Source organism: Strix aluco, chromosome 4 (genome assembly GCF_031877795.1).
Source record: "Strix aluco isolate bStrAlu1 chromosome 4, bStrAlu1.hap1, whole genome shotgun sequence".
In the NCBI taxonomy this organism is placed as follows: domain Eukaryota; kingdom Metazoa; phylum Chordata; class Aves; order Strigiformes; family Strigidae; genus Strix; species Strix aluco.
Genome location: NC_133934.1, coordinates 41,526,174 through 41,538,145, shown reverse-complemented (window position 1 = coordinate 41,538,145; position 11,972 = coordinate 41,526,174). Strand labels below are relative to the sequence as shown.

At 49.8% G+C, this 11,972-nt stretch overlaps 1 long non-coding RNA gene across 1 annotated transcript; it reads left to right on the top strand.

The window, feature by feature from the left end:
• The first annotated feature begins 438 nt into the window (after positions 1 to 438).
• LOC141922265 (uncharacterized) lies at positions 439 to 6,439 on the top strand. The gene is made up of 3 exons (XR_012622927.1): positions 439 to 651; positions 1,079 to 1,171; positions 6,300 to 6,439. It is a non-coding gene; the product is annotated as an uncharacterized LOC141922265 (long non-coding RNA).
• Positions 6,440 to 11,972: the final 5,533 nt, after the last annotated feature.

Sequence of the window (11,972 nt, the reverse complement as noted above, 5' to 3'; positions counted from 1 at the left end):
CTTCCCTCCGCTCTCGCCAAGTCCGCCGCGGCCCGGCCGGGTGGTACTTACACGCGGCCCCCCTCCATGCGCCCCCGGCTCGGGGCGGGCGGGCGGGCGGCGCTCCCCTCTGCCCTGCGCGGCGGCGGCGGCGGGGCCGTCAGTGCCGGGAGGGCTCAGGCATCCCTGCCCGCCGCGCCGTGGGGGTCAGCGCCCCGGCGCTCCTCTGGGGCATCCGCGCCGCTCGGCCGAGCGCGGCGGCGGCAGGGCTCGGCGCGGCGCGGGACACTGGCAGGGCTCCCCGGCACGATCTCCATGTACAGCTACATGTTTAGGGCCGCTCGGGTTAATATATGTCGTCAGAAGAGACGGCCGCCAATGGCTGGCGGCGGGGGCGGGGCCCGCCTCCCTCCGCAATAAAACTTTTTGATGTTCGCTCTGCTAATTGCCCAGCTCCTCTTTTAGGATTGGCTGCCCCTCCGCATCCATAATGTAATTAAAACAAGGGGGGAAAAATTATCATGGAGGCAGAGGTTAATGCAAGTGTTTAGCAGATGCCTTACTGTAAAATCTGCATTAAAAAAAACCCAAAACAAATCAAAACAACAAGAATACAACAACAGAAACCCAACAAACTCATTAAAACTTAAATATCGGATAATCTCAAGCCAGGTACAGTATGGATCCAAGGGATTTCTTGGCAAAAATCTGTGTGAGAGCTTGATACGCTCCGAGGTTGCTTTTACGAAGTGCTTTGTGCCGGTCCAGTAGACGAACAAATAAAAGCAGCTTCGGAGGGCACTTAATCGATCGCCCGGTTGTGGTAGGCATGCCCCTGCAACGCGCCGGCTTATACTTCTATTGCTGGTTAATATACACAAAGAGATCGCTAGTTCCCGTGAGGAGGGAGACGAAGTTACTCTGCCTTGTCTGTCACCCGGCTGGCCATCCAAGCTAGCAAAGGCGGGCTCCGGCTTCGCGGCCGCTGCCTTACCGAGCGGGCGGAGAGCTCAGGGTTTGGCCAGGGACGGTATTTTCTTCAGAAAGAACTGCTTTGAGCCACTAACAATAAACCCGACTCTCACTGATTCTTTTCCAGCTTGCTGCCTGAGCCTACGCACCTCGACCAGTGTTCACCCGAATGACTTACGCTCCTGAAATCAGTTTCATGCTTGTTTAACTGGTCTGATCGGTAAGTAACCGAATATTTTTTACAGCATGTTCAGAGCTTATTTTCTAGCTTTTACTAACAAATATATAAATATTTCGCCGCATTCCTGCTTCTGCAATAAAAAAAGACCAGCATCTGCGGAAAGCGGGTTTAGTTATCGAAAGGGAATAGTTAAATGTTTGTTTAACGGCCAGGCCAGGAGGAAATCTCCCGTAGCTATTTAGGTGTTTTGCTTTTGTAAGCTTGAAGACATTGCAAAAGGAAAAAGGGTCTCAGGCTGTAATTCATGGCTAACTTGGAGACGAGGCGAATTGTTGTCATCTTCAAATGGAGCCGAGCATTACAAAATAGCTGCGAAATATCAAATACCCACGCTTATGTGTGCTGGCTGGCGGCTGGGCTGATTCGGCGTATATTACAATGCAATCCTACAATATAGGCAGTGTGGAAAACTGTGTCAACAGGAGCTGAGAGGTCATAAATTAAAGAAAGAGAAAGATAGAGATGGAGGAGCCTGCAAAAGGAGGCAGCAAGAACCGCAAGTCCAATTTCTGCAGCAGCTCAGTGCGCTCTCCGGCCCCGCTGCAGAGGCGCTAGGGGTGCCTTGGGGGGAAACACCGGGGGGGAAAGAGAGCGAAAAAGCTTCTCTGCGGGAAACCAACTCAACGCCCGGGGAGAGGAGACGATCTGAGCCCGAGCGGTGCCGGCGCGGAGGAGGGCTGCCGCCCTGCTCGCTCTCGGAGGTGCCGCCGGGACACGGGGGCTCGCCGGGGCCCGGGGGCTTCACGGGCGGCTCTGCGGGCTCTCGGCGGGCAAAGCTCCGCGGGGAGGTGGCAACCTCCGCCGCCGAGGCCGCCCGCCAAGGAGTAGCCCTCTGCGGTACCGGGGAGCTGCCCTCGGCGGGGAAACACCGAAGGCGAAGCTGAGCGCCGGCCCCGCGAGTCGGCGGGCCGAGGAGTGAGGAACTGGACCCGGCGAGGGGACGTGCACGGAGAGCAGGAACGCAGACGTGCGTTGATAGAAGTATATACACATCTGCGTGTGCGTCTGGGTGTAAACTGAGTACGAAAGTGAAAAACCAGTCCAGATGTAGAACTGATGTATATACACGTACATCTTACGCGTACACGCACATGCTTGTAACTTAAATGACTGATGGATGCCTGTATCTATATTCGCACACGCACACACGTATATATATTGTATTATCCTAAGGAAATAATGTCTCTCCGGTGGGGATATGTCAATGTAGGCAAGGCCGTGGGCACAGGGTGCCGACGTAGCCCCGTGTCCCCGCCGCTCGGGATACAGAGTCTGCGGGGCGCAGCCTGGAAATCACCCAGCTTCTGCGGCGGCTTGCCGGTTCTGTTTTGCTGCGACATTTTCCTTGATGCGAAGAAGAAGCGGGCGTTGTCAAGGCCGGAGAGGTATATTGGCTTGCAAACAGGGCTGTGTTTCTTTGCGCTCTCCTTGTTTGTGTAGGAGCTTTTCAATATACTGCTGGCTGGACTGCAACTGTGACAGTCTCTGTGGCAAGTCACTACGGTCACTTTGATAACATCTCCAATGATGAAGGAAACGGAAAACATGAGGCAGAGAAAAAGTAATAAAAGATACAGGAGATATCGATCAGAACACCAGTCTCCAAAGCTAGCATCATTATTGCTTAATTAGCTTTGGAGAAAGAGGGTCTCTAGATAAAACACCCAGCAGGATCTTATATATATTTTTTCCTCCTATCCCCCAGCCGTTGTTTCTGCGTTTTATAAAGCGAGTTTTAGAGCAAATGCAGCTCTTGTGTCCTCCCTCGGCTTTTAACTACTCAGGCTGCCCGATCAGGGGTTATAGCCTTTTCTGTTTGATCAACGCGTTGGAAACCGCTGCAGCCCAAAGTACCTTTCCCAAGACTAGCCTTAGACTCCGCTAAAAAGCACCACCGTTGTGTCAGCCTTCCATTTATTGATTCGATTAGATTTTTTTTCGTGCACAAATCATTTGCTTAAAAAAAAAAAAAAAAAAAAAAGCTCTCGTCTTATGTCACTTATTTCCCTGCCAAAATGGTTGTATGTTAGGCGGCGAGATTTATCTGGGCTCTGCTGCCAGACAGGACTTTCCTACCTCGCCGTAATTAAGAAATTTTGGTGGCGACTGTGCCGAGGCTGGTTTTCCCTTTCCTCCCTCGATCCCCGCTTTTTTTTTTCTTCTTTTTAAATTTTATTTTGTCGGAGGGGTGTGCGTGGGGCTGCACCGTTGCTTTTGCCCCGAGGTTGCTGCCTCTCCAGTCCGACAGCCCTCCGCGGCTCTGAGCTGGAGGAAGGGGCTGTCCTGGCCCGCAGTGGGTGCCCCGCGGCGCCGGGGGAGCGGGAGGCCGGAGCCCGAGGAGCGGGGCGGCGGCGGGGTGCGGCGGGCAGGGCGCCCGTTGAGCGGGGTCAGCCCCGGCCGCGCCGCCGGGGCCACCCGCCGCCCTGCCCCGGCGCTCCGCCGCCGCCGGGCCGCTTATCGCCAGGTCACTTCTCTCCTCCGGGCCAAGGGTAGGGTGGGATTGGGGATAACAAAACAATAGAGCCGGGCTCCCACCCCCGCTCCGCTCCCCAGCCCGGGCTTGTGTGAATTAGTCTAAACTGCGAATTAAGCTAGTTTCTCCGAATCGGTCGGAGCCGTATGGGAAGGGAGGAGAGGTGCCGGAGGCTGGGTGGTCGGACACCCGCCCCCGCCGGGGACTCTCGGGCCGGCCGGGAGCGCTGCAGGCACGCCGGACCGGGCGGCTCCGTGCAGGCCGGGGGCACCAGAGCGCCTGACCGGTGCCCGAGCGCTGAGCCTCTCTGTCGGTTGCTCCTTTTCCGCACCTTCGTTTCGAGGAGCGTCCGACACTGGTGGGGAGATTTTGGGGGTCACGCAGCCGCCCGGGGCAGGGCAGCGGGGGGAGCCGAGTCCAGCCCCACGCGTCCCTGCTTCGTGCAGTAGCGCCCGCGTCCTCCCTTCTATTTTATAATTTCCATTAACGCAAACAAACCAACCGACCACAAAAGCACCCCAAGGGCACCCCTTGTATCCTAGGCTCAGCCCTGGCCGGGCAGTCCCCTCAACGGCTGCTCCTAACCCCCCTGGGGTGCGCGGCCGCGGTGAGGGGCTGCAGGGTGCCTCTCCTTTCCCCTCCTGCACGGCTGCCTACCACATCGCTCAACCGCCCGGTGCACGACTTGAAAAGTCGAGACGCGTTTGAATTTATAGAGTGCATGATGTCATTGACCCGGGACCAAACGTATCAGAAAGGGGTATCGTTCTCGGATGGATCTGGGGACGCCGAAGCAGCCCGTGTCCCAGGGATGCGACGCATCCTATCCCTGGGCCATCGCTCAGGACTTCGCGGAAGAACACAGACCCGCAAGAACAAGGATTTTTGTAGAGGCACCAGAGAAATATCATTTGAAGGTCAAACCTGTCAGTGCGGGTTAATGAAAAGGACTCGTGCCTAATGGGCCTGCTTACACCCTCCCTTACACTCACACAACCTGGATTGCAACGTCCAGGGCAGAGGGCAGAATCGGGCCCAGCAGGCCTGAATTAATTGCTGCCATTGGAGGTGGAGGAACCCTGGTTTACTTACTATTACCGGTAATGAACGCCCACATATTTCAGGCATGATAATCTGGCAGCCGTTGTCTATACAAAAAAAAAAAAAAAAAAAAGAGTAGGGACGAGAAAAAAACAAGACACTGACCATTTTGTAAATGGCAGTGATTGGCGGTAAGCGCGGACCCTACGCGTTTTACCACTGCATGTGTAAGCAATTATTCGAGGATTGCTTATATTTGTGACCGAGGGTCCAGAGTTTCATTTAGACCCTAGACAGGAATCCCAGAAAGAAAAGAAAAACACAACGAACTCCAACCAAGACCCCTTCTCTGTCAGAAGAACAATAATAAAGACCTTATAAAATTCTGCAGTGAACGCACAGTGTGTCTCTATTTATTGGATTTGTCATATATGTATCCTATACATACACATGTATAAACACGCACGTGTATGTATACAGACACGCAGGAGTATTTTTCCCATAATATTGTTTGCATTCCTGGGAAAGAGCATCTTGTGCCGCTCTTGAGCTCGGCGCTGATGAAATAGCTCGCGAATGTAATTGCCTTCATTAGTAAGTATTTTGTCCTCCAGCGTCTTGATGTTCAGGCGTTGGAGGAAGCAGGAGTTAGGCTGGCATCGTTTTGGGTTTAGGCTAACAAAAATCAACATTTCTATTGTCATTCTTCATGGAAAGTCTCCATTTAACAAGGCTGGGGTTTAAGCAGCGTTCGTAGATCAAAGGTAACCTCGCTTGGCTTGGGAAAAAAAAAAAAAATCCCTCTGGAGCAGTGACAATTAACTGCAATTTCGCCCTGACTGCACGCCCCAAAATGTCGGTGTCGTCCTGCTGGTGCCCCCCGCGCCGTGTACCTGCTGCACCGCACCCCGCTCCAGCTTGCCCGGGACCGGCTGAAGCACACGGGCTCGTCTTAAAACTCAGCAACTGACTCCTGCAAATATCGGCTGCACACTTGTTAGAAGCATCAGCCCGTACCGCAACTCCTATATGCGTATCTCGGTGTAATTGATCTGGCTGAGTGAGGTCTTTTTGGTAATTTGGATACACCAAGTCTCCAGTTAATGACATATAATCAGCCTTTAGGTCACTTGGTCATTCTCTTATTACAAACCCCTCCTGCTCCCTCTGATCTCCTTTCAAACTAAATTTCACACAAACAAATAAAGCAAGACAGGGACAAGTCCTTAAAATGCAAGAGAGGAATATTGGAGAATTGCTCGTGGGGAACTATAAACATTTTTTAAAGAAAAAACGAAAAGATAGGAAAGAACATCTTATCGAGAAAGAGAGCACTGTGTACAAAACACGGAGGGGAAAACGGTCTGGCTTCTGTTAAAACTGACATAAAATTAAAATAAAAATAATTACAAACAGAAATGGCATAACATAAACAGAAGGCAGGAGGCTTTACTAGAAATGCGCGGCCGTACTGTAATTTGTTCTTACAGATGATACAACCGATCCGTGAATACGCAAAATGTTTATTTGCTTCGCTTTAGCCGGTAAAAAAAAAAAAAAAAAAAAAAAAAAAGTCTTTACTCTTCTTTTCAGGAAAGTAACTGAAGAAGCCAGAAAATGGAGAACTGAGTGTCATGCACCTTCTCAAACCTGCAGGGAAACGGAGCCGTGGCCAAAACGTTGGGTGTAAATGCGACAACAAAAATAAATATTTTACATCACTGTGCAGAACATTCTTTACTAAGTCAAAGCTTTGTTTTCCTGCTTTTCATTTTTTCTTCCCTCTAGGAAGAGACAATGCTTCCTTTTATTAGGTATCCCCTAAACCATTATTTTGATCTCCGTCCAGGTATATATGTATATATATATACACACATACACACACACGCACGTTCAACAGAAGGGCTGGCAGTGATGTGCGTGCAGAAGGTGGTGCGGTGGCCGGGGAGAGGAGAGAGCAGACATGCCCTAGGTAAGACCCGAGGGCCCGGCAGACTGCAGGCAGTTCTTTGCGAAAGCGAGCCCCGTTTTTCGGAACTAAAGTTGATTTATAAAATCGAGAGCGGGGAGGTTTCAATATCCTTCAAGTGTTAGCGCTTCGAGGAAGAAACCTGAAAGAGGACTGCAATCCACACTCCCTTACGGGCATTAGCACCTTTCAAAATATTACCAGCATGCGTTTTACCAAAGATCTCATTTGTATTTAATACGGCATTCAGACAGGCGCTAATTGAGCACCTAAGCGCATGTGAGGTTGTGAGAATGAGTGCCGGGGCAGCCTCGCACAGCAAGAGAGAACGGAGCAAGGAATACATAAGGCCCCAGCGCAGGGCATATTGATGTGACACATCTTGCTACTTGTTCACTACATTCCCGGTCTTCTCAGCATTTCTAAGGGCCGGGTTATTTTTTTTTTTTTTGGGGGGGGGGGTGTGTGTGTTGTTTTGTTTTGTTTTTCCTCGCCCGCCGTTGAGCTGCTGGGTCGCAGCATTAGCCTGTAGCCACCCGACGGTCCGACTCAGTAAATCAGAGGGCGGCGGGGAGGCAGAGCCCCGACGCCGCGGTGCTGCCGGGACGCACGCCCGGGGGCACCGGCCGCCCCCGCCGGGAGAGGCTGGGGATGCTCAGCCCTGCCCCGGCACTGCCCTCGGCGGGGCCCGCCGGCACGCCTCCCCCTGGCCGGGGGCCGGAATGCTAAAGGCCGAGGGGGAGGAGGCGGGCCGGCCCCCGCTGCCCCCCGCACCTCCCGGGGCGAGCGGCCCCGGCCCCCCCGGGGGTCCCGGCGGCTCCCCGCGGGCCGTGCCGCGCCGCTCCCGGGAGGAGCCCCGCCGCGCTGGGGGCGGCTGGAAGGGGTTAAGCGCTGCCCCTCCTCCCCCTGGAGCCCCCTGAATGCCACTGCTTTCCTCTAGAGGTCTCATTAGGGAAACCCTAACTGCTATTTTCAACGTTTCCTCAATCAAGCGCCTTTAAATAGAGCTCCACAAACAAATTGGCGGCAAAAAGCGCAGATCTTGTCACGGACGAGGCCGATCCAATATTTCACCCTTGTTTGCTTTGTAATTACGGCCTGGCCGGTGGCTACCTGCCCGCTGCGGCGAGCTCCCCTTGCCGTTCCCCCCCCGCACAGCCCCGCACAGCCCCGCGGACACCTTTTCCGGGGCCGGGGCGGGGGGGGGGGGGGCGGGGAGCGGGACCGCCCGCAGGAGCCACTTAGCAAGTCATCTTCAGGCAAAAATCAAAACAGCAAAATCAAAAGCAAAATCGGCCCTTCCAAATCCCGCCTGAGGTTTTTGCAACGCTGCCCTGAAGCCACAAGCTTTCCAGCACAAGAAGTTTCCCCCAAGCCCCCCGCTTTTGCTTCCTAAGCCGGGGTGAGGGCTCAGGCAGGCGTCCCGCCTGTCCCCACGCAGGGCTCTCGAAGCGGTTGGGTTTGCTTTGCCTTTGCGGACTTCCCCCCCCCCCCGCCCCAAAAAAAAAAAAAAAAACCCAACACCCAACCTCTCATGATTTGTTATATTTTCCACAGCTGCTTATTCTTGTTTGACTGTTGTACAAAGCCGCTTTAAATCTTCGGCAGGAAGAATAAAAGTTAAAACCGCTTGGACGGGTTCCTACAGACTTGCGGGCTGGTGCGGGTCCATCTCAGTCCCCGCACAACGACCCCTCTGCACACAACAGGTCTCGAGAAGCCCCGTTACTGCGGCTCGGGGCAGCAATCTGCTCGCTAGTATCAACAAAAATATGGGCTAATTCAATTATGTCTGAAAGCCGGGGCGTAACAGAGGGAAACTTTGGCGTTTATGAACTAAGCTGCTATATTTGCTTTGCTATAAACCGACGAGAATATTTTATGATGAAGGGGAACAGTACAGCACAGAAGGGAAATATGACAATAAATCTCTTTTTATGGATTCTCTCTAGCAGCAAAACACAAGGATTCAACGGTTTTACAACTCAACTGTTTTGCAGGTACATCTAAAGATACCTACATAGAAAAGAATACTCCATATTCACCCTCCCAGCCCCCTCGGATCGGGGAGACCCAACTCTGTCCTCCTCAGTTCAATGACAAAATCCCTTGTGACTTCCATGGGAGCAGCTCTGGCACGAGGGTTCACATCTGACTGCTGCAGGGATATGCTTCAATTATTTATGGTGCCACTGGCACTACCCTTTCATAGTTTACTGATACACAAAACTTTGTCAGAAATAATGCTCCACCATCCATCTCGTAATGAGCACATTACGCTACTTTCTTTCTAGTTACTCCAAAACAATCAATGTTTGAGATCTTTTATCCACCTGTGGAGCTAAATTACAGCTTTAATTTCACAGGGACAGTTTTTTAGAGAGATTCGCATGCTAAAGTAAAGATAGGTATTTCAGGGGGAGGATTTCAAAGTCGCAGAGGGTCTAACACTCCTTGAAATAAGTACAGATACAGCATATAAATCCCTTTGAGGATTTAATTCCTTGATACTTTTGGAAACCAAAATACACAGCTCTCTGCACCTTTAAAAATCTGCCTCATGGAACATATATTTTTTTAGAGTCATGTTCCACTGTAAAACAGCATTCATACATCCTCAAACTGTTTTATTCACTGCAAGCATGTTTGCATCTAAGTTACTAAGCATGTTTTGTTATCTGTCTCCATGCCTTGTTTTGGTTCTTTCTTATTATCAAGTCCTGATATTGCTTACCCAGAGCACCCAAATCCGGGTTCAGGTCACCCAGAAGCAGAGAATAGCTGGTAGGTCCGGTGTTTGCTGCTGGGCTGCAGTGATTTGGAAGTGCAGAGCTTGAAACAATTGCTTCACATATAATCTCACAGTGCAGTGCTTTTCCTATCTCAGCACAGACACATGCACGCAGCATGGCTCTTTAAGTGACTGGTCACTGGGAAGTCTAGCAGCTATGAAAGCAGAAAGCAGATGTAGCATATGCAGTTAAAATTATTCTTTCAAAAATAAGTCCTTTCAGTTAAAAGCTTTCTCATATATTGCTAAATGAAAGTCACACTACATTTTTCTTGTGCTTTTTCTGAACAGAACAGGCAAGTGAACCCAGGGCCCTGGTTTTGTTAAGAAAGGTTGTAGAAGGATCAGTTCAGATATGTCGAGCCTAATCTCTGTGTGGAACAACACCTACAAGATATATCCATGGGAAAAAAGAAAGATCACAAAAACTCACAGACACAGACCTCATCAGTGTAAGTTGTGCTGCTTGAGCCAGCTGCTCATCAGAGTGGCACCTATTTGTATGAATTCAAGTTTTGCCTGTGCCTACTGTTACTGGAAACAATCTGTACATACTCAAGCTAGCTCATATGCCATTACCAGTCTTGCATAGTGCAAGGCAGAGCACAGTGTAGGCTAATTTTACTCTGTTTCTCACTGAACAAAGTAGCCTGGACTGAGCTCTATGCTATTGCACTACAGCAATGCAAGCACTGATTTACAACCACCTCAGGACCTCTACACTGGGCTGCAGTCTGCAGTACAGAGAGAGTAGTGAGAAAAGTGAGTACTGCGTATATACACCTTTGCTTACCTGAAGGCCAGGGGCTCTGCCCTGCATACCCTGGAACCCATGACGGGCTTTCCCTGACTCCATTCGTGTACTATTCATAAAGATATGTCCTAGCTTGTAAAAACAGTACATGCCCGTTTCGTATGATATGTGCATGCACACATCTGGGCTGCATGTGTGGAAAAGTAAAGGCACACACCGCAAACAAACTTACATGTGCAATTTTCTGAGTATGGGTCTATGGGTCTATAATGCAGCATATCTACAGTGCAGAAAATGACATTCTTCTTCAAAGGGGGAATATTTAAGTGGCTTTCAAGGAAAAAGAATGCAGCGTTATTCTTGGAAGCACAGTTAGTAGCAGCTTATTTCTCCTGGTGGCCCCCGAATTTTTCTGCAAACCCACCAAGATGGAGTGTTACTCCTAAACAGCAACATGCACACAGCAATCAGAATATTTCAGATATTCATTTCTATAGGCTGATGTTAGTAAAATTAAAAACATCTGCTTTAAGGAATGCAGATTTTCTGGATGTAAATGCTTCTCTACTCCCACAGTAAATTCAGCTACTTGGGAAACAAAATGTGATTCTAAACAGTCATCTCATTGTTTGACACAGTAGCAAATGGAACAATGCTGCCTTTAATGTTGTTGTTCAATGAACAATTGGAATTGGATAAAGGCTTTCAGCTGGAAACACTTTTTTAATACCTATGTAGGTAATGGGATTCCTGTTGTGTGCTGCTCTCTGACCATCAGGCCCTGCATAATGGGCAAGGTTTCACCCTCATCTCACTGAGACAGCTCCCAAAGAGATGAGTTTGTGTCTGCGATAGGCTTTTAACTCTTCATCTGTTATCAGCTCACCGACACAGTTTTGCAACTGGGGAGAGTGGTGAATGGAGTCCCAGCTGCCTGCATTTCAAATGCTATCATCTAATCCCGATTAGAGGCACCGTGGGCTAGAAACTCCTCCGCAAAGTCAGGGGAGGGAAATCTCCTCCCTTTTGTGCCCCCCCTTAGAAATCATTGGGAAGAACTTTAATACTTGTGCTAGCTTCTCTTATACTGATGCTAAGCTATCTGTGCCTGTTTAAGAATGAGTAATTATGTGTATTGACTACCACATAACACACCGATTGCTGTGCTAATGACATAAGTGCAATCGATATCAAAAACGGAGTTGCACTGAATACTGTGGTATGTCCATGGCAAATTTTGTTGCTTTTGCCTGTCAAAAATATTGCAAATGGGAAGTATTGATCCTGCTGACATTGGAATAAAGAAAAATGGAAGATAATCCATGGGAGGACATTTCCCTAAACTACGTGGATGTGGTGCATGACTAAGAAAGCATTACGTGACATAGGAGTGTGTACGGTTCTACCCAGAAGTAAATAATGGAAGTTAAAGTCCTTTTCTTACTCTGACTCATTCTAAACCTGCCACTGGATAAATTTGGGGGTTTCAGAAACGATGTATAAATGGAAACTTAGATGAAACATGGCATGAATATAAACTAAGTAAAAAAAATACCTTGATGCCTATCTATCTTTTAGAAAAGAGTATAATATGTTCAAATACTTTTCTGTATTGGGAAGAATGGGTCCTTACTCCAGACTGTAGGTAAAAGAGTTTGAAAACAGGTTCTCTTGCAGCAGTCTGGCCATTTTAAATACTGATTGCCACTACATCTTCCCACAGTTGCTGTCAACAGGAAATCTGGTAGTTGT